A 24,640-nucleotide genomic window follows, 5' to 3' on the forward strand; every position below is an offset into this window, starting at 1 on the left:
AAGTTTAGGTCAAGGTACTGTTTTTTGGCCTAAGTATGTCCAATTGCTACAGCACTATTTGCTGAAAGTGCTATCCCTTCTCCATTGAATTTTTTTCATCTTTGTCAAAAATCAGTTTTGCATATTTGTGTGCGTCTATTTCTGGATTCTCTATTCTGTTCCATTGATCTATCTTGATTGTCTGTCTCTCCATCAGTGCTGCACTGTCTTGATTACTGTAGTATATAGTAAGTTTTAATGTCAGTAAGAGTGATTCCTCTCACATTCTTCTACTTTTTCAAAATTGTTTCAATTATTTTAGGGCCTGTGCCTTTCCATATAAATTTATTTATATGGAATAAGTTTTTCTATGGCTGGAAAAAATTGCTGGGATTTTGGTAGGAATGCATAAACCCTAGATCAGTTTGGGGAGAATTATCATCTTTACTATGTTGAGTCTTCCTGTCCATGAACATGGTAAGTATCTCCAGGAATTTAGATCTTTTTTGAGTTTTTAATCAGCATTTATAGTTTAAAGCATACAGATGTCTACACATATTGATATATTATACCTAAGTATTTCATCATATTTGGGGCATTTGTAAATGATATTGCATTTTATCTTGAGTCCTGCGATATTGCTAAACTCACTTATCAGTTCAAGGAATTTGGGGGGAGTAAATATTTTGTGATTTTCTAAGTAGACAATTATGTAATCTGCAAATAAGATAGTTTTATTTATTTCATTCTAATTGGTATGGCTTTTATTTCTTTTCATTGTCTTACTGTGCTGACTAGAGCTTCTAGTGCTATGCTGAGTAAGAGTGGTGAGAGCAGAAATCCATCATTTGTTCTCAGCCCAAGAGGTAAAGTAATCAGTCTATCACCATGAAATATAATGTCAGCTATAGGTTTCTTGTAGGTGATCTTTATTAGTTGAGCAAGTTCTCCTTTATTGCTAGTTTACTGAAACTTTTTATTGTGAACGGGTATTGGATTTTGTCAAATGCTTTTTCTGCATTAATTGATATGATCATATGAGTTTTCTTCTTTAGTCTATTGTGGTGAACTATACTGATTGATTTTCAAATATTGAACTACCCTTGCATACCTGAAATCAATCCCATTTGGTCATAGTGTTTAATGCTTTTTATACATTGATGGATTCAATTTGCTAATATTTTTCTGATAATTTTGGCATCTAAATTCATGAGAGATATTGGTCTGTAGTTTTATTTTTCCAAACTACTTTTGTTTAGTTTTAGTGTCAGGTAGTATTGGCCTCAAAATGAGTGGGGAGAATGCCCTCCTCTTCTATTTACTGAAAGAGATTATATAAATTTGTGTTAATTCTTTAAATACTCCAGTGTAAATATCTAAACCTAGATATTTTTTTGAGGGGAGGAGGAGCTTTATAATTACAAGTTAGATTTGTTTAAGTATAATAAGACCATTCAGGTTGAGTAAACTATTGATCTTTCCTGTTTATTGATTTTATCATATGTTATCTTTACTTTAAGATCATCTCATGAAATTTTAACTTGGTTAGTATATTTTTTAGTTTTAAAATTCCTGTTTGTTTCTTTTTTTATATAATGTATTTATTTTCTAAGATTTTCTGTTTTTTTCATTTGTTTCAAGATAATTTCTAACTGCTTCTTAAAGCATTTTTATGATGACTGCTTTGAAATTCTTGTGACATAATTCGAACATGTGAATAATCTCAGTGTTGGTGTCAATGGATTGTTTCTATCTTTGAAGTTGTGTTTTTCTTAGTTCTTGGTATTATAAGAGATTTTTCATTGTATTTTTGACATTTTGCTCCTTATCATAGGAGACTCTTGATCCTATTTAAAACTTCTATTTTAGCAAACAGTCACACTATTGGGCATAGCATGTATGTCCTTGACAACTTCTGTAAACTGTAATTTAAGTGACAGTTTAGTTTTCAGGGACATGGCAATGATATTCTGGTATGTTTTGTTCTTCTATGCTGTTATCAGGTACCCGCTGGGCTTCCCAGTGCGAATAAGTTGGGGATGCAACGCTATCTAGACTCTGCTGCTACTGCCACTGTGAAAGGATTGATCCACCTGCTGTCCCAGGTGTAGGATGGGGAACCTGCTGATGCTAACTCTTTAGTAGACCAGGCCTACCATCCTAAGCATGTATCCTGTGGGGCAGGGATTCTGCTGTCACTGCTACTGAGGCAGGTTGGCTTACAATTATTGAAATATGGGGCAGAAGATGGGTCCCTGCCTACGATTCACTTTGCCATTGTGGGCAGGCTTTCAGAAGGTGTGGTGGCGAACGGGTTGGCCCACTTATCTCTGCCCTTGTTATCACTGTGGGCAGATCAACCTCTACTTCTGGTGGAGGTACAATGGGAATGGGTTGGTCCTACTGATCTTTGCTGATATTACCCCTACAAAGAGATCAGTTGCACAATAAGCTTTTAAACATACATTGTATACAGTAAAATTAAATAAATGTGCAGAAGAATTCTTACAGTATTTTCTTTTAAATTCTTTACATTAAGATTTTGTGATAACGCTTGGCCAAATTTGATTTGGAGATTTTCTCTTTTCGTTCTCATCCAACATTTTCTTTTCATGTTTTTCAAGATCTTCTGAATCTTTTCTGCATGCCATCTGATGTTATTATACTTCCCAATCTGCACTGGGAGGGCCATGCTTTTGAATATAACCTTTGTTCCTGTTTGTAAAATTTCTTAAATGTCCACCTTTCAAGTTAATTTTAAATATGATCTTTATCCACTGTATTGAAAGGAACTATGCTTCTTTTAAATATGCTCTGCAAGTGCCTGCTAGTACTACTTACTGCATTTTCCTGAATGTATGGTGATAAACTTCATCTTATGTCTCAGTATCTGCCTCTGTTTACCTATTATTTAGTAATGGAGGGATCATTTGGTGTGAAAAGTAACTTCTGGTTATAGTCCAAAGTTGACTCTCTCTTCTGAGCTGAAATATAGATGCCATTGCACTTTATCTTTTATCAGTGTGAAATATCTTATGGAACAGGAGCTCAAGACGTTTTACATGGGGACTATTTTATACCCAATGAGAAATTGGCTTCATAAGCGCATATATGTCTAATTATGTGACCAGATAGACATGACTGTGTATGAATTGTCATTTTGCATGATTTTGTCATCTTCTACATTTTCTAAATGTGATTACTCAAGATTCACTTTAAGTGTTTGTGTCCCTAATTTCCTAAAGCAGCAATTAAAGTCGTGAAAAATTTACATTCATTTACTTGACTTTTTACTCCAGTGCGAAGTATCAATTAGTACTTTTATCCAATTTAATATTAAAAATATCCCAGATTCTTCTATATTTAATCATCTATTTGACTCATCAAGCCTATATTTTATTAGTAATTCAAGGGAAATGCTATCCTAGGTCATTATATAAAACGACAGGTATAATTAAACTACAAATCAACTCAATTTTTTTGTAAAAATAGGAGAAAAATTTATAATCACTTCTGCTTGTTCCATAACACTATTTTTCAAATTGCTCAGTCAATCAAAGAGTTAAGATAGGAGACCTTGAGGCGTCAATACTAATACGCAGTTTTATTTTCATTTTTAAAAATCTATAAGAACATATATTTTAGAGGAAAGATAGTACCAAATAAATTAAAAAATGACTGATATTTTAGTCTATAAATAGTAAGTCTGGAAAATGCTTAATCTCTTGTTCAAAAGAACAGTTAAAAAGTAAAGATCAGAAACAAATTAAAGGGCAAAGCAGATTCTATTTTTGGTCTGTGTTTAAGTGTGCTATTGCCTTTTCTCGAGCAGCTAATTCTATGATATATTATTACTTTCCCCACTTCTGCACCTGCTTTTGCAACTGTTCTTGCCCGGAAATGGCCTTCTCAGACCCAGCTAAAATGCCAAACACAGACAGATTTCTCTGTTTACCCCAGTGGGGAGTGAACTCTTACTCTCTGCCACTGAATCATTTATTAACTGTTTCTCTTTTACTTGGCCCTTTGTTGAATGACTATGACCATTGGTGGCTATTTGTTGCTTACCTTTGTAAAATGGAAATGATAATACCTAAATTTATTGTTGTTATCACTTTTAAGTAACCTTCTATAGACGCACACACACACACACATATGTTGCTTTGGTGTGAGTTAGTATATACCAGTTTCCCTCCTGTACATCACAAACTTCTTAGGAGTTATTAAGCATTGAGGTATACCAGGTAAAATTTGGAAATCAATGCAGATTTTGCAGACTTATACTAAGGATTACTAGGGAATGTATGGAAAGCATAACATAGGAACATACCATGTAGTGGCAAAGGTGTGTGTCAGAATAATAACAAATTTTGAGCCCTGATTCTACAGGCTGACCTTGCAGGTTACTTGTGGGGTGTTTGGAGCATTCTCTAATAACTAGAACTGTGGATAAGCACTATTTGGCCTCTGGAAGGTTGCAACATTCCCCCTCTTTTCTGGTACAGTTGTAGTAAAATTGCAGTATGGCCTAGTGGTTAGTAGTATGGATCTTAAAGAAGAAAGGCCTGGAGCCGGGCTGGTGGGGCAGTGGTTAAGTTCTCATGTTCCACTTTGGTGACCTGGGGTTCACAGGTTCAGATCCCGGGCGTGGACATGGCTCCGCTTGGCAAGCCATGCTGTGGTAGGCATCCCGCATATAAATAGAGGAAGATTGGCACGGATGTTAGCTCAGGGACAGTCTTCTCAGCAAAAAGAAGAGGATTGGTGGCAGATGTTAGCTCAGGGCTAATCTTCCTCAAAAGTGAAAGAAGAAAGGCCTATCTTTGAATGACAAAATTGTCAAAAATTAGTTGTATGACCTTGGCAATTTTGTAAACTTCCATAAGCCTTAGTTTCCTCTTGTGAAAATAGGATATTGATAATAATACAAATTCATTGGGAAGTTGTGAAAATTAAATGAGAGAAAATGTACAAAGCATTTAATATTATTAGTGCCCCTTAAAAGCAATTGTTATTAATAAGAATTAATCTTTGGATTATTAATGCAATGTTTAGGCATCCTTTATTTTACCCTGTGTTTTTGTCGGTTTAAAATAGAGAAGGATAAAGGATATATTTTTTATTGTTTTCACAGAAGAAGCTTTCAGAGGGGTTAAAAAAGTAATGTGATTTTCTTCACCGTTTCTGCTAGGCTTCATTGATCACAGATATTGTCATCTAAGTCTAACCAAATTTTTGCATTTGATGTGTCATACCATAATCTGACTAAGACTCATGAAAAAGACAAAGGTTACAAGATGAAAATATTCTAAAATATTTGTAGAACACTAAAAATAGTTATATTTAAAGCCAAATGAAAAGGATAATATAAGATTTTTAAATGAGAAAGAAATAGCACAGTTGCAGAAAGACGTTATAATGTATATAATTTTAACCTGCTGTGAAAGCCAGTTCCTGGGATTGCTTTTCAAGTCATGTTAGCCTGTTCTCTCAAATGGAAAGATCACTGATTTGGGAATTTCAGACCATTGTGGACTGTAGGTGGGAAGGTCTTATTTGATCACTATGCCCACTGGATATTTCATGAACCCTTAAACAGGCTATCCCTCTAAAATAATTTGATCAGCTGATCCCCTGAGGTAGGTTTGGGAGAAACAAAGTTTGGCAGGAGGAAATTATTAACTCACTTTTTATATTCCTGTCTCCAGATTATTATGTGTGTTAGATTTAGTTAGAAGAATTTGAAAGGTATAATATGAGTAACTCATTCAACACACATGTACAGAGTGAGTACCAACGTCTAAACATTATTATAGGCCTGAGGGATACATGGATGGCCAAGACACACATGATCTCTGTTCTAGTAGAACTGATATTTCAAAGAATGTAGAGAAAAAATAAATAATAATTTAAAAGACTAAAATAAAATTTAGGTAGCGATAATACAAAAAAACAAAGATAAAAGAAAACACCTGATTTAATTGAGTGTAATTGAGAGGTGATGGTAATTTATATTGGGATAGTCAGGGAAGGCCTTACTGGGAAGCTGTGGTCTGAATGATAAGAAGGAGTAGCCAAGGATTTGGTTAGCAATGGAACATCCCTACACAGGAAGCAGTGAATATAAGAGTCCTAAGGTGGGCACAAGATTGTTATGGATGGCTAATGATAGGGTAATTGGACTAGATGAGGTTGGAGAGATAAAGAGCTCAGGTCAGGCAAAGCATTTTAGGGCACTATAAGAGTTTGGATTTCAAACTAAGTATAATGGAACACAAACAGGTGTATTAATTTATTAATTCAATAAACATTTTTAAGCATCTATTCTATGAAAGACACTATAACCATTGCTATGAGAGATTTGGATATGAAATGAAGACATAGGAGATATCACATGGAGAGCCTATATTGGAGATGATACATAAAGAAATTCCTCACATAAAAAAAAGTGAGCAGGTTACCAGGAGAATTTAAAAGAGAATACAACTAGCTGAGTATTTTAATGTTCTTTTATTAAAGAGGTAATATTTGAGTTGAGTTCTTAAATTTTAGAAGGACTTTATTGAACTGAACAAAGGAAAAAGAAACCAGAAAATGAAGAGTAGTTTCAGAGACAGGGAGAGGTTGCTTTTTTTTTTTTGTGCAACAGCTTTTGTTTGTTTTATTTTTTCCAGCTGTATTGAATAAAATTGACAAATAAAAAAAGGATGTATTGAAAGTGTACAGCTTGATTGTGGTGAGGATTTCATAAGGGAGAGGGTACATTTATTGAAATGTAACACATCTGGAAAGGTAGCGAGGCTAGATTATTACAGCTCTTCAATGCAAAGGAAAGAAGACAGGATTATTTTTCTCTCAATTAGGAAGGAGGAACATGGGTAATTTTGAGTGGGAGAGTACATAGCCCAAGACATGCCATGGAGAAATGATGCGAGAAGCAGTTTGAAAGGAAATGGCAAGACGGATGAAGCAGAAAGGTGGGTGAGGGATTGCGTGGTACTCTAGAGATTGCCAGGTGCTACTGAGTCCAATTCTAAAACACCCACTGCCTCATCCTTTCCACTTTCAATTCCCACTGCCCTGTATCAATGCTTCACAATTGGAAACTTGTTCCCAGCTGTCTCTTCACCTCCTCTTTCTCTCCCCACAATGTCACCATAAAAATCCTCCCAAAACACAGGTATTCTCATATCATGCAACAGGTGAAAAAGAGAAAATAAACTTTCTGGGACTAACAGGAAAAAGTCTAACTCTATTATGATTTTCAAAATCCTCTAAAATCTTGCTGCCATTTCATCTACTCTCCTTACCCATTGTTTACTGGATTCCTTATCGTTTCATAAATATAGCATGAAATTCAATTCCTCTTAGTTTTTGTTTACAGTCTGTCTACAGCCTGTGATATTCTGTGCTTTCTTTACCTGCTAATCGGCTCATGTTTCAAAGACAAACTTATTTCACGTCTCCTCTGGTAATTTCTCAAACCTGTCAACCAAATTCATTTGCTCCTTGCTCTGGTTACCTTCATGCTTTGTTCACAGTAAGCTACTATACACTAATCCATGTTGTTCGTCTTCAAAAATGTTACTTCCAGTCCAGATTCTCCTCAGAGTATACACAGAGTTTCTGAATGGGATGATGAAAAAGTTCTGGAAATAGATAGTGGTGATGATTGCACAACATTGTGAATGTTCTTAATGCCACTGAATTGTACATTTAAAAATGGTTAAGATGGTAAATTTTTATGGTATATAAATTTTATCACAATAAAAAAATATATAAAAAACGTGCATCAAAACAAACAAACAGAATAATGGTGAAATATTATTAGCATTTTCATTAGGAAAAAGAGAAGAATACTTCATCACTAGTACTTATCAGTATTGCACTGGAAGTCTTAGTGAAAGAATGAAACCAAGAAAAATGAATAAGAGACCTATGGATTAGAAAGGAACAAAGTCTTATTTTCAGAAAAAATGATTGCCCATATATTTTAAAAATCCAAGACACTACACTGACAAATCTGAAATATTCTATTTTTTTACTTAAAAAGAAATCTGAAGGCAAAAGCAGAGGCAAAACTGCAAAATGTTAATGGACACAAAATGTGCATTTTGGATGCTCAGTAAACAAGTGATTGTTCTATTACTCTGTGTGTATGCTTAACTTTTACCAAAAAGAGGAGCATGGAAATCAGGTGTTGTTGGTTTCATGTGAAAATTGTTTCAAACATTCAAGGAAAAAACACAAATGCGCTATTTAACACATTTCCTAGCAAACAGAAAAAAGAAGATTTCATAAAAATATCAACAACAAGGAAAGAGTGGCAAAGATAGTACTTAAATACAATTTTTATAAACTTAAGTGAAATAAATTTCAGGAGTATTATGACCAAGCAGTATCATTCTTGGAATAAAGAGAACAACATTAAGAAATTTATTAATTTAACTCAACATATTAATAAAGAACGAAACCATATATAATCATCATGAGAGGTGCCTGAAAGAAGGAGCCAGCTAATGTAAACCAAAATTATTCCTGACTAAAAATTAAGCCCCAGACAAAACAGGAACAGAACACTTAATGAACATGATTATTCTCATTATGAAAACAATACCTAAATTCTTGATTTCTGGTAAAATTCCAAATAAATTATGAAGACAAGGGAGCCTTTATCACTACCATTAACATTTTCTTCAGGAAGTTTGAGACAATGCATAAAAACATTAGGCATCAAAATAAAAGGGATAGCTATTCTTTAGAGGGAATAAATGCATCTGTATCTGCTACTGATGTCATTGCATGCCTAGAAGATGAAATCAAAGCAAAAGAGAAATGATTGCAAATAAGAGCATTCAATAAGGTGACTGCCAACACAATTGAAACAAAAAAATCAAAAACATTTTTACATAAAACTGTGGGGGACTGGAATTGGCCACCCCAAGATCTGCCTCTTTGGCATGAGGATTATTTTGGGCTGGTTACTTTTAAAAACTCTGAAAAGTAGAAGTTCCCCTTTGTTAAGAGACATTTACATTTGTAAAGGAAATCTCCATCTGTAAAGGTGTCTCCCTCTCTGTACCAGGAAGAAGGTGGATGACCTTATCTCTAGAAATTCTTATCAATGCAGAAGGTAAGGACTCAAGTCTACATAATAACCTTACTCTTGTTTATTGTGCTTTTCTGGTAATCTCTCATAACCAGCTTCCCCCACCCCCAACATCCTCCCTTGTCTTTAGCTAAGGATGGTATTTAAGGTGAGAGCTTCCGCCGTTTTGGTGAGTTACCCAGTTTTCCTGGATCTCTCCCATGTACACATGTTATAAAGCTTTGTTTAATTTTCTCCTGTTATTCTGTCTCATGTGAACTTAATTTGTAGCCCGGTCAGCAGAAGGACCTAGAGTGAGTAGAGGAAATGTCTTCCTCCCCTCCAGTATGGCAACTTAGATGGGATAAAATTTCACTGGCTGGACACTGCTCGCTCCTGGATGGCTGCAGCAGAGAGACCCTGGACCCCTGATGAGAGGCGGCAAGAGATAAGAATTCTTACCACGTCAGTCTCCCTGATCTCTGCCTGCAGGGTCCAATGGAAGTAAGAGTGGTGAGGGTTTTTTGCTTTTCTAAATTTAGATTGCAAGAGAAAATTTTGGTGAGGTTAGCTTCTTGGACTCAGAGACTCCAGGATTTGGTTGAGTACTCATTAGATCCTTTTCCTCCCAGAGATAGTATTTTTCCTTGTCTCTGTCTTATTTTGTCATTTGTCATAAAACACAGGCATCTCTATAAGCCTGTTGTCTGGGCCTTTTGTCTTGTTCTATGTCATGAGAGCTCAGCTTTGTGACCTTTCTGGTCTCTGCCATTGGAGGATGCATGTACCAGCATGCATCTTGGTGGCCAGTTGAGCAGAATGGGGTTCTAGGACATATTCTGTTTGTCTGGCTGTATCAGTTCTCAGAGGAGTTTGTCATTAGGGGTCCCAATTACTTTCATAAGGGGCCTTTGTTGTCTCAACCTTTGTTGCTTGCTGTGCAATGAAGGCCTTTACTGTCTTAGACTATTTTTGGGAATGAACTTTCTGGATCTCTTTGGGGGCACCTCTTGCATCCATGGTTAAGCCTATTGGTATGACACACTGTTAAGATCCTACTTGTTAATGTGGCCAGAGGATGGATCATTTAAACTGGGAAAACTTCTAAATTAGGGAAAAAAATTTGTGAGAGTTCTCATCATAATTTTTATTGGTACCTATGACAAGGCCAAATTAAAAAGGAAATACAAAAATAAAAATAATGACTAACTTTAAGATCCTGACTCAGGTTACAATTGAATTGATGAAATAGAAAAGTGTAAGTGTTGATAAGATTATACAGGTTGAAATGTTTGAGCTGATTTTATATAAGGAGGTTATATCAACTTTGCCTGAGTATGTTTTAAAATGTCTGGCCGGGAATACTTCCCATATCCAATATTATAAGAACAAGACCTATTGATAAAGTCCTAATGAAAGTTATGATTAGAGGTATAAGAGTTGACAGAATTCAGATGAAATTTGTAGAAAATTGATATATTTATGGGCTTTATGTAAAGTGATTGTTATCTCTTTTTGCTGGAGTGCATTATAGATTGTATTGCGTGGATAGACATTGTCTCACTGGGGAATGTTTCCCCTGCCTGATTGTAAGACTTTTAAAGGTGTTACACATTGTACTGAAAGATTTTAGAACATACAAATCTTTGATTCACCTCTTAAGTTAAAAATAAAGAAGTAGCTGGAGGGGTGAGTCAGCCTCTTTTATCATTATTCAGGCTGTAATCCAGTTATCTGGGGAATTGGAAGCAACTGTCTTTGTCTTGCAAATCTCTGCAAGGCCAGAGGTAAGGTTCTAGAGGGCAGTGTAAAGTGTACATGTCTTTTTGCCAACTCCAGGGCCTCCCCTGTCCCTCCCCAAATGCTCCTAGATATTTAGACAAAAGATTGAGACATTAGAAACTGATAAGGCAAATATGCCCCCAGAAACTCCATCTTGAAGAAAACTTGACTGGTTACTCTGTGCCTTTATGATGTAAATTTTCTGCGCCCATCTTCTCTAGGACCTGGGAGCCATTCTTTGAAATGCAAATGTTTCTCAGAAACTAGTGAGTTTTGTACTGCATCTGATCCACAAAAAAATTTAACATCTCTGTCTGTGTCTGTGTCTCTATGTGTCTATATGTATGTTATATATGTGTGATATTTTACCCCTGGATGGTATGGCCAAAATCAAGAGCACCTTTTAATTGACTTAAACAAAACCATTAAATGTCTTTCAAGTTAACATGATATGAAATAATCTTTTGTGAATAAAAGCTTGCTTAAGTTTGTTAGTTTGATTAAAATAGGCATGTATTCAAAGTTATCAGCATTGACTATGATGCAGACATGCAAACTGGGTTTACTAGTGGTTTTTTTTTTTTTTTGAAAAAAGCTATGTTATCCCTGTTACAAATTTGTCAGCATAATAACTTAGAAGGATTGCTAATTTTGTCTAATGTCTCATAAAATTTTTGTGGGTATTCTAAACATAATTACTGGGAACAAATTATTTCAATATAAATGAAATAAGAGTTTGTAGATAAAATTTTAGCAATAATTAGTTTATGGCATGAGTATTTAAAAATAACTTCCAAAATCTTTTTGGTAACTTGAAACTTTACAAACAAATAAAATCTTTTTGGTAACTTGAAGTTTTGCTAGGTTAATGTAAATGATAAAATTCATTGAGTATCTAAATCTTTTCCAAATAAGATAAGATATTAGACATTAATTATTAAATGTAAGTTTATCTACTTTTGGCTTCTTATTGCAGAGAGGCTAAAAGTGTTTGGATCTATTAGTAAACATGCCTTGTGTTTTATCACTTGATGTAGCATGTTTCCTAGAAATTATGAAAAGTGTGTAGAATGCTAGTATAAAAGACAGTTCATAATTGCTTACCTTTTTAGTTTTTACGATGATCTGTTTAGGGTTAAGATTCTAGTTAATATGTGTAATTTAAGTTACTAAAAATTAATAAGGAGAACAACTCTGTATTCAAGAAAGTAAAATGTATGTTTTCAGTAAAGAAGGTATAAATAATGCAAGTATTTTTGTTTGTTGGGTTAAGAAGGATAAATTTGGCCTAAAGTACTAGAAAGGAAGAAAGCAAGCAAGGGATAAATTCTGAACGTAAAAACAAAGTTATAGAAGGTTTGTGAAAGAGAGGATCTGAGAGTTTTATGCTGGTCAAGTTGACTAAGGTTATAGTAAATCTAATTAATGAAATGAGTTTTAATGTTAAAAATAAGGTAGTGCAGAAATTAAAATTTGGCTTTCTCTCGTAGGATAATTTCCTTGAACTTTTGGCCTACTCTAAGTCTACCTAAAAGACGGAAAATCTATGTTTTGCTAAAATAATTTCCTACATTCAGAGAGAAAAAGTTCTCTGAATATTTTTTGACTGTTTTAACTTCTCTTGACTGTTTCTTTTGTCACTTTGAATGGATACCTGAGCATTGTTTTGCAGTGAGCATTGTTTCCTATCTGAACACATGTTTTAAAACCTTTTGATAGTTTTGACAAGCCCCTCCCCCACACCAAAATATTCAAGTCCTGAATAAAGTCTTTCTTTTGATTTGGATAAAGGAAGAGGATTTCTCTGAGGATTTTCAGAGGGTCCCTGAGACTTCTCAAAGAAATTTGATCTCTCTTGCTATATGGAGGGAAATAGTAATCTAAGCAGGCTTATTTTGTATGTTAAATTACATGGGAAGCATCATCAGATAAGTGATGATAAGCTTCCATAGGTAGCATTATGTGGGTGAATGCTATCGATACAGTTGTTTTAAAAATTATATAACATTCCTGAAATTCTGATTTGTCCTGGTTATCAGTCATAATTCTGGTTATTATTTTAAAGTGTTGTATGTCACAAAATTAACCAAAATTCTTTGTCAATTTCCATCTTTTGTTGTTTACAGAGAGTTATTGTTTTACTCTAATGCTTTTTGGTTTTGCACATATGTTTCATCTTCAGAGAAATTCATGAAAAGGACTCTGGCACTTACTCTAGAGTACAGGTTTCTGATAAGCTTTCAGATTATAAAACTGAACTAGTTAGGAAATTACAGCAATCTAACAGAGAAACTGGTGACCTCATAAACCTGCTAACAGAAGATTAAGATCAAGAATCAATTATACAGGACTATATGAACTGATGAAGAAGATTATGAACTGATGAGAATGATTATAATATTTTATGACTTTTGTTTGAAATATTGTTGATTTTTTGATGTTTTATTTTCTCAGATTTAAGGAAATCTTTTCCTCTTTTCTCTTAAGCTAACTATGACTTAGAGCAATTTGGTGAAATTATATCTTTGTGAAAAGAACTGAAATATTTATCTTTTTCTCCCTACCTGATCCATCCAGAATTTGGAAATTTAGTGAATGAGGATTGTTATTTTCATGGCAATATAGTTATTTGCATAAGCTCAATAAGAATCTGTTCTCTTTATAACAGGACACAATTGGAAACATTGGTTATCTTACCAAAGCTTTGACTAGAATGTCATATTTGAGAAAAACAGGCATAGACTCAGATATGACTGGATAGCTTTTGAGAAACAAGGATTGGACTTTATGGAATAAAGCTACTTGGAAATATGGGCCTGGTACCTTCTTTACAGAAATTCCAACAACCTTACCTGGAAAGTAAGGAAGTGTAATTATCTGGCAGGTGCAAGGAACCTCAAAATATTTTGGGGGACCTTGAAAAGAGAGGAATCCACCCAAATCTGTAGATATTGCAGGCAAAATCTGATAGCAAGTCCTTGGCTTGGCTTTCCTGGCCTTGAGAGGCCTTTAAAGTTCAATCTGAGATTCCTTATTAAAAGTTCCAGCAAACCAGATTCAAAAGATCCTGTACGGTCAATGGCTACTCTTGCTGTATTTATGTAAATTATTGGGTCAAGTTTATTGAAACTAAGCTTACTTTTCAAAGCAATTACTCTTAATTTGGTGATCTTTGGTAAAAACAAGGGCGATTTTAGAGAGAAAAATTATATTTCAGTAGAAAACTATAATACATTTGTGAATATTAGATCCTACTTCTGTTAATTGTCTTTGAGGGTTTTTCTACCTGTGAACTAGACAGGCTCCTCAATTCTTCTAGTCTTCTGAAATATCTGGCTGAAAATCTCCAAACTAACATTTTCAATTTTTTCCCTCATTTTCACTTAGAATCATTGAGAATTGAATCTGCCCTTTTTCCTGAAGCCTTGCAAACTGAAGCTGAACAACTTGATATAAACTTGAGATATTCCTGTCTGTTGCTGTGTAAGCTGTAAGCCACTCAGAAAGATATCTGAAGGCTCAATGATGTCATCAAAGACATCTCAAGCTGCAAGAGACTTCAACTCTGACATCTGGAAATCTTGACAGGCTGGCCCCTGGGCTCAGGAACTGGTTTATAATTTTCTCCAGCCATTAACCTTGTTCTTCTTTTTATTTCCATAGAAATACTTGCTAAATACCTGATTGCTGGCTTCGACAATATAGGCCTAACTTGGGGAGCCCACCTGCATCACTGCCTTCTAAAATGAATTTACCTGGACTGATCTATTATCAGAAGTAAGAAATGTGTTAGTGAGATGAAACAATCTACCACTCAGCTTCTGGACTATGAAACTTCTTAAAGTTTCAAAGGACTGTAAAACTTAAAAGTTTCAAAGGCAGGACTGTGAGGAATTGGAATTGGCCACCCCAAGATCTGCCTCTTTGGTATGAGGATCATTTTGGGCTGGTTACTTTTAAAAACTGAAGACATGAGAGAAACTCTGAAAAGTAGAAGTTCCCCTTTGTTAAGAGACATTAACATTTGTAAAGGAAATCTCCATCTGTAAAGGTGTCTCCCTTTCTGTACCAGGAAGAAGGGGGATGATCTTATCTCTAGAAACTTATTAATGCAGAAGGCAAGGACTTAAATCTGCATAATAACCTTACTCTTGTTTACTGTGCTTTTCTGGTAATCTCCCATAACTGACTCCCCTTACCCTCAATGTCCTACTTTGTCTTTAGCTGAGGGTGGTATTTAAGGTGAGAGCTTCCACCATTTTGGTGAGTTACTCAATTTTCCTGGGTCTCTCCCATGTATGTATGCCTGTTACAAAGCTTTGTTTAATTTTCTCCTGTTATTCTGTCTCAGGTGAAGTTAATTTGTTGTTCAGCCAGAAGGACCCAGGGTGGGTAGAGGAAATGTCTTCCTCCCCTACAAAACCATAACCTGTTATAAATGTAGTGGCAGAAAGATTCTATTTATAATATTCAAAGAGAAATAAAGTATCAAAGAATAGATTTGACAAGAACATTGCCAGATCTACTTAAGAAAATGTCTATAATTTTATTGTGGAATATAAAACAAGGAAATTTTGTTCCCAAATTGATCAATATAGATTGAAAACTAATTGGAAAGTAATTGGTGAGTTTCTCTGAGCATTTTATATTTTCATATCTTAATTATGATTTTGGAGCAGGAAATCTGCAAATAATAATATAACTATGCAGGAAAACATGTAAAACAGCAACAAAAAACAAACAAAAACAAGTATAACATCATAAAATGCTGACATCTTAAAGAGAGTTTCTTTAATTGAAAATCCACAGCATATTATGGAATTCCCTTTATCTATATAAAAATATCTGCTGTTCATCAAATTTCAGGAGGCAGTTTATTTGTGTGGCCTATGAATAGAATTTGACTTTAGAAAAGCATCTTGTTAACTAACACATTTTTATGACATCAATTCCACCTACATTTCAGGTTAATTCAAAATAATCTCTTGGTAGTGCTAAATAAGCTTAACATGATCCAAAGGCTCATTTTCCAATGGTTTCGGTAAACACAACTGAGGGCAAAGGTACACAATCTTCTTAGAAACAGTAGACTGTTTACATGCCTTTATATGTGGGCAGTGTTTCTTCACATTTTGTTATAGTCTAAAAATAAAATGCTTGAAAATTAAGTTCTGTTTATGCTTGTAACTAACTTTGCACTTTTTTTTCAGAAATGCAATGAAAATGAGGCTGTGACTTTTTCAAATCCAAGTAAGATGAACTATGGTCACTGGGACAAGGTAAATATTCATGGAATCAAACTCTAATTGAGACATCACTCTAAATTAACCCAAATTCAGGATGTATTCAAACAACCAATTCAACCTAGAGGAAACCTTATCTTTCCTTATTGTGCATAAGAGATTCTAAGTACCATAATAATTGAGTTATAATCAATGTTACTTCTAGGTATTTACATTATTTATTTCATTTTTCTTTTCATAATAGATGCACTCTGTGACAATGGGCAAATCACTGAATAAACTTTGTCAATACAATAAATAACCTAGTGTTGAAAATGCACAATGAAATGAAAAACACGTAAAATTTTATGTGAAGTGGGCTTTTGAATAGTGACATTCTGAATTATGCATTATTTTAACTCAGGAATTTATTAGTGTGTTTGTATGTAATTGATGTATTCTGCTGGTCATTATGATTAGCAAACTCTTTGCCTAAACAAGTAATTGTTTTGTTTCTTTTAAAAATATATCGTGACTAATTTTTGTTGTTTTTGAAGATTGGCCCTTTGCTAACTTCTATTGCCAAACTCCCTCTTCTTTTATTTGTTCTCCCGAAAGCCCCGCAGTACCTAGTTGTATGTCCTAGTCGTAGGTTCTTCTAGTTCCTCTTTGTGGGATGCCGCCTCAGCACTGCCTGATGAGTGACGTTATGTCGGTGCCCGGGATCTGAACTTGCTGCTGAAGCCGGTTGCAGGAACTTAACTACTCCGCCATGGGCCGGCGCTTAAACAAGTAATTGTAATATAGCAACAATCAACTATTTGACAAGTTTAGGCAGAACTTAACCCAACCAAGTTTAGGATGAATATTAAAAGAACACATTGAACTCACTTAATGAAAAAGGAAGAAGTAGAGGAGGAAGAGAAGAATAAAAGACGTGAGATATACAGATTCTCCTTGACTTAGTGATGGGTTTACTTCCCAATAAACCCACCATAACTTGAAAATATTGTAAGTGGAAATGCATTTAATATACCTAACCTACCTAACATCATAGCTTAGCCTCACCTACTTTTAATGTGTTCAGAACAGTTACATTAGCCTACAGTTGGGCAAAATCATCTAATGCAAAGCCTATTTTAAAATAAAATGTGGAATATCTCATGCAAGTTACTGAAAAGCAGAATGGTCGGATGAGCTGAATGGGTGCAGAATTTGTAGTGATGGCTGTATGGATTCTGTGAATAAAATTAAAAATATTGATGTGCACATTTCAAACAAGTGAATTCTATATCATGTGAATTTTATTTCAATGAGGCTGTTGTATAAAAAAAAAGATTACAAGGGTCAAGAGAATTCTTTGGAATCTATTCTCATCTAAACTCTCATCTTGTTTCCCAGGACTTTCAGCCTTACAATTTACTCCTCACAAACTTGTGATTTCTCACTTGTATTTTTTTCTTTTTTTTGTTGAGGAAGATTGGCCCTGAGCTAACATCCATCGCCTATCTTCCTCTTTTTGCTTGAGGAAGATTGTCGCTGAGCTAACATCTGTGCCAATCTTCCTCTATTTTTGTATGTGGGATTGCGCCACAGCATGGCTTGATGAGTGATGTGTAGGTCCGTGCCCAGGATCCGAAGCCATGAAACCTGGGCCACCGAAGCAGAGTAAATGAACTTAACCACTGAGCTGCTGAGCTGGCCTCTTACTGTTATTTTTTATGCCTGGACTATGCTTGTCCTTATTTCTACAGCCAAATCCAACACAGACTTGCAGACTTCCCTGATCTTCACATTGCAGTCTTCTCGTTGCTCAACTCCAGTATAACTTTATCCCTTCTATCTAATAATGTACTTACTGTTTACATATATAACATAACCTATTTGGAATTTCTACAAATTTCTAAAGCATATTATTCAAATGTTATTTATTTAATTTGCTCATTCTAACCATAGTGCCTGGCATCTTGTAACATTTCAACAAATTTGTGCTGAGTCGATGAATTAATGTTTAGATGAATAGATCCAGTGACCCTAAACAATGATGGATGTGGCACAGGGACTCCTATTGTACACACAATCCTAGGGTGATCTGCCAAACTGGCATTCACCCAAACAAAGAAATCGTATCTAATTTCCTCTGTTAGCCACAAGCCTATACAGAGCTCCCTCAGTGAGCAGAATTCCCATGCTGGGCCTCAATATCATCCATTAAACAGTCTAGTCCACAGACAGTTGCCTTAGGCGGAGGCACTGATCCCAGTTAATAGCTTCCAATATAGTGCTTGAGGGTGGGGTGGAGTTACACGTTATCTAGGAAGTCAGAGACTTCATCCATTAGATTCATCTTTATATCTTTAGTGACTAGAACTGTGTTTCCTACTTAGCAGGCCATTAGGAATTATTTCCCAAATGAATAAATATAGTATACAAGGCAACATGGATACAAGGTATCTCCTCCCTCCCCATGGCTGCTTTCATCAGAATGGGCGCTCAGAAAAGATTGTTTATTACAACAGCTCATACAATGTGGTATATCATTTTTGTGAGCCCATGTTGATTATCCCTATCAATGTGAGTATACATGAGTTGCATATGTAGATAATTTAGATTTTATTTTATCTTATTTTATTTTGAGATCAGAGAAGTTTTCTGACTCATCTTGCCACTTGAAAATATGCCTCTTTGGCATAAGGATTATTTGGGGCTGATTATTTTTAAGAAACAGCAGTCACAGGAGAAGCTCTGAAAACTGAGTAGAAGTTAGCCTTTTATGAGGGACATTTACATTTATAAGGGAAATCTCTGTTTGTAAGAGTGTCTTCCTTTTGGTACCAGGAAGAAGAGGATCACTAAATGTCTAGAAACTTGAATTTATCAATGGAGAAGGCACGGACTTAAATCTGCATAGTGACCATACCTTTGTTTATTGTGCTTTGTCTGATAGGCCCCGATCATTGACCCCCTCCACTCTTAGCATCTTCTTTTGTCTTTAGTTGGAGATGGTATATAAGGTGATGGTTTGGGCCATTTCAGGGAGTTAGATTTTCTGGGTAGCTCCCACGTGATAAGAAATTTTCACATATTGAGGTTTATGGGGTAGTTGTTCTGGTTTAAATCTGATTCAATCTAAACTGCAGAAGCCTGACTTATAGCCTATCAAACATACACTGTACATCTGCTCTAACCATTAAAGTAAGGAATGCATTAACCATTATCTCAAAGTAAAAGAATGGACTCTTAAGATAAGGATGCACACTTTCTTTCCTAACATGCCAGTATTGGTAACAGTAGTATCACTACTCCCTTGAAGATAAGTTTCCTTTCCTGGACACCAGGGTCATGTTGACCTACTACTCTGCAACTCAATAGCGCATTGAAACTTTGATGAATATATATCCTGGGCATGTTTGATGTATGGTCTTTGTTCCAAAAAGATACAAAGCTGTACTGAAAATCATGCTTCTCTGGAACTCTTCCTTTGTGGAGACCGCCTTCCTGGATTATTGTCCTCAGCCTGGCTCAAGTAAATTTCGCCTTATCTCTTCTATCTATAGAATACTTATTGGTTATTTGCATCAACACATGTTTGCAGGAGGTATACATGTTATTAAACTTCTATTCGTTTTTCTCCTGTTAATCTGTCTTTTATTATGGGAGAATCTCAGCCAAGAACCTTGAAGGATGGAGGAAAATGAGTTTTTCCTCCTTCACAGCTTCATTCTCTGGAGCTAATATAATTTCCTTTTTTATATAATAAAAGTGACAAATTAATCACAATTTTCTCTTTCTTATTTAGAGTGCCTAAATGGTACTCATCCTCAGTTCTCTAAAAAGAGATATTACAAAGTAGCCATCATACAATAATTCTTATGATTAGCACAAGGTATAAAAACTAAAGTCTTTCATATTCCAGTATTCTTTCCTTTGTTAGAAATGATGTGATTTCTCTCATGGAAATAGGATGATCTAAACAGTTACTTGGTGTAAATGTTTTCCAGGAGAGAGTCTACCCAGATCATGTGTTCATAGCTCAAAGAACTGCTTTCTAATCTGCAGATGGGAAGAAATCCCCCTGCTTTGCTTCTGCAGGGTGGCTCATGTTTCCCTTGACATATTCCACTCAATTTTGTCCTATCGTTTTTGAGAAGATAAGCACGATATTCTTTGAGATATAGTAAGCCTTTGTAACTCGCCATAATAAATGACAAAGTGAAAATAAATTTTAGGATGAACTATAATTTCTTTTTGTATACATGCACATCTGCTAGGTGCCAGACACTGTGCTAGATACTAAACATCCATATTCTATGTGAAGATGATAGATGTTTAATAGAGATGTGACAGATGAATAGATAAGTGGATGGAGAGACATATAGCTGATAGATAGGTGGATAGATCAATAGATAGATGATAGACAGATTTTTAAAAAGAAACTATTCCCTTTTTAATTAATCAGCAGTGGGAAATTAAAAATAAAGTTGTGCTATTAAAAATAAAGTTCTTCTATTTCGGTAGTTCATCTTTTCATCAAGAGTGGCACTCCACTAGGACCCTAAACTTGATATCTTCCATTTTTGAAAAGCTAAAGGAATAATAAAAAGTGATGTACCTTTTTTAACCACTTGGAAAAATTATGTTTTTTACTTATTTATGCTTTGGATAAAATGTATATTGTTTTGACTTCCCTGGAAGAGAGAGCAAAAGATAAACTATACTTACCATGTCTCTTCAACTCCAATTGGTCCCTCCACAATCTCAAAGCAATCTAGATAGCATCACAGAGTTTGTAATTTTCTTAAAGAAATGAGAAAGATTTGCCCACCTCCTTCTCCTCCACCCCTCAACTAAAATATCTTTATTTAGCTAGTTCTTTTTTTCTCCCAGCAACATCAAGATTCTTTATCTCCAAGCACTTATTGCTTCCTATCTCTCCTGTAGATTGGAACCGTAAAGCCAATATGAATCTCTGATGCACTCAGGCCTCCATCACCTTAAATTCAGGACTTTCAAAGATCTAATCTGAATTCCCATCCATCAGAAAACCAGCTGTTTGTTAAGCAAGTCACGCATTTCAGATGATGCCTACTCACCAACCTTCTGTCTAAGTATCACCTGTTTTATTTTCTATCTCAATTTCATACTTTTTTGGGCAAAACCACCAGGGAAATATATTTCAATGACAATGTATGATAATGCTGCTCTCTGCACTCCATCTCATTACAGAAGCCTTGTCTCTCTAAAATGGAAAATGGATTTATGCCTCTTAGTATTATTTCTGCCATACACCGATTCCGTGAAACAGCATTTGGGTGGCTTCAAGTAAATTCAATTTTCTCTGGCTGCTTCATGAAGTGTGAGCCACTCTCAAGCAAATGATGTCACTTTCAAAGTTTGTTTTTTGGGGGATGGGAAGAAGGGCTCCATGAGGAAGTACTATTTACAACGGAGCAGTTATCATCCGACATTTTCTAAGATCTTTAAAAGTCATTTCATTGTGTGGCTCCCATTGAGGAGTTCAATAACTTCAAGAGGTGTTCCAGTATATTCCCCTGCTTTTCCTTAGGGCTGTATTTAAGCCAATCTAGGAAAGAGTTATTTCTGTTGTCAAAGATAAAATACACTGGATGGAATTAAACAGGCAGGGAAGACTTTATTCAAGACAACCGAAATAGGAGCAAGGCTATCACAACAGGGGAGAACGATGGGTCTTAACACCTTTGAAACAACAGGTGGAGAGTTTTTAACCGCTGGAATGAACTAGTGGAAAGGTACTGGAGGGAGACGGAGGGGAGGTTGACTAGTGTGATGAGGCCATCTGTTTGCTAATTGGCTCCTATTGAAGTTAAGCTCCTACCCTCCCACAGAGACTGAGAAACAGGGTCTCTATCTTTCTTGATGACCACTTTTCAAAGGGATGGCTCCCAGGTCCTTGAGAAAGGCATTTCTCTCAAGTAAAACTGGCACGAAGTTGGGAAAACTTCGCACTTCAAAGGGGCAGAGAAAGAATTTACAATGGCAAGTTTCCTAAAGTAAATGCTTTAGGAGAAGGGAGGTCAGGGGCCTGTAGGCAGGAAGAAGCCCATCTCCAGTGTAGTCAGACTGAGGGAACATCCAAGTCGTCTGGGTCACTGTTCTCCACGAAATAACATAATATATCTTTTGCGTAATGACTTACCTATCATTTTTAAGACCAGAATACTTTTTCTTCATCTCTATATTGATTCTTTTCCTCAAAAGTTTGGAAAGATGGAGTGGGCATTTGGGGTAAAATAAGTTCACAATTGAGTAGATCTTAGTGTTTTGGTTTTAGATACTTAAAAAATGCTATGTCCTAAATAAATCTTGCGAGGAATTCCTTTTGAGACTATAGTTTAAAGGCGACTTTTTTGTGTAGAGCTACAGAAGTAATAAAACTATATATGTTAAAATTCAGTGTTGTTGTTCAGTATTTATTTATTCAACCCTTCAATAGTAACAATATTATGCTAAATGCAGTTTTTAAAAATTATTGCTCAGCAATTTAAATCCTTTAGTTAAAAAAAGATTTAGATTATATAATACGACATGAAATGTATTCATCCTCACGCCAAGTGCCGTGTTCTCCCCATTTCCTTATTTTTATTATTACTCTCCTGTGTAAAAAAAAACCTATATATGAATTTTTAAAACTTGTGATAATATTTCAGACTTTATCTCCACTATTATAGCTCAAGAAAATGTATTCAAGTACTTCATTTGCTACATACTACATATCTGATTTATATTGCATATTTTGGGGACTAGAAATCTTCATTTAACTGACTCTGTGGAAGAACCAGATGGAAAATAACATTTATTGCTATATATGGTACTCTGTATCAAATATTTCAGGGTTTCATTTCTCTTAGTTCAACTCTTAACAACCCTATAAAGTAAGATCTTATTCTTCTTCTTTTTTTTCATGTATGAAAAAGATTCTAACCGTAAAGTCTATTTGGTTAATTCAACCAACTGATTCTTTCAGTTCCACACCCACAGTCTAGTTACAATATAAAAACTGATTCAAATTGCTTAATCATTTGTGAATTTTGAAAAATAAAGACATTTGGCTAGGTCAATACCAGTGATATTTAAAGAATATATGTTGAGTATGTGTTACAGATTACATTATTATTCCCAACATTTTTTCCTGCAAGAGCCTTATCCATTCCTACCTTTGGCCTTGTGACTTGCAGTATGTTTGGTGGAGGAGTCTCTATGTCTATGACATTGTTGTTGGGCTTGTCCAAGTGACTGGCTTTAGACAATGAAATGTGAGTGGGTATGACATGTGCTACATCTGAGCAGGAGCTTTTAATGCCATCATGTTTTCCAGCAGTCCGCTTACTCATTTCCCTTTGCTATAGGGATATTATGTTCCAAATAGAGAACGTTCCTCAATTCTGGAATTGAAAGACACAGGAGGCAGAGCTACAGCAGCAGATTCACAGCTCCCACCCTGTGATATGAATAGAAATAAATGTCTGAGATTTGGGGATTGCTTGTCATAGCAGCAAAACTGACAAGTACAGTATGTACCTCTGATGAAGTAAATGTAGTAAACTGTTGATCTATCTGTCCATAGATAGCAAAAAGTCAAATGCTCTAGAAAACTCTCTAGGGTGATGGAAATTCTTAGCATTAGTGTAATTTTTTTGTAGAGAATAGAATTTTATTTAAACAAATTGTGAGGGAATCCTTTGAATATACAGATATAAATTTCAACGTAAGGGTCCCTGTTGCAATAAAGATTGGCCCATTTCAGTACTTGCTATGTGCTCAGTCAGTAATTGCATTTTCAATATGTATAGTAAGATCCACTTGTTGATGTGCTACTCTGTGAAGGGTAACTGCAAATACCTTCAGGGAAGCGAGCATGTCTTCACTCTCTGATAGACATTAGGAAGCAGCAGAGGAATGTGGGAGCCACAATATGCTTGCTTCAGTTGACTCCCTCCACTCTGAGATATAGACGCATTCAGTTTCGCCTGCTAAATTCCTATTTGCTAAAATTTATGGCTTTCCCAGTAGTGTTTTACACTTTGGTTTGTTACAGCCAGGCTGCTAGCTATACCTGATAAAAGCAGAGATTAGTCTCAGGAGATCTGATTGCTGCCAAATACACCACTAACTCAGATTGGGACCCTTGGCAAATCACAGCCCGAATCCTAGCAGAAGCGAATGGAAAGGGCAACCCACTGGGTAACGTGTTTTTCCCTCCCAACCACCAAAGTCACGTTCCTCATTTAGATGATTGTTTTCTTTCCACTGTGACTAACCACCTTCAGATTAAACAAAAATATATTGGAAGTCTCCTGAAATTGCAAAAAATAGGGGTATATTGGTGATCAGGTGGCCTTAAAAGGCTTTACACTGCATGCAGCCTCTACATTGTAGGCTTTCCTACAATTGATGGTCTTGCCACCCACCCTACACCCTTGCAGCTCCATATTGTTTGGATTTAGGAATGGAGACTCATTAATCCAAAAGAGAATAAAACATACAAACCAGAATGAAGCTTTAATAATTGGAAAAGTGAGACATATAG

This window comes from Equus przewalskii, chromosome 14, assembly GCF_037783145.1.
Source record: "Equus przewalskii isolate Varuska chromosome 14, EquPr2, whole genome shotgun sequence".
Taxonomy (NCBI): Eukaryota; Metazoa; Chordata; class Mammalia; order Perissodactyla; family Equidae; genus Equus; species Equus przewalskii.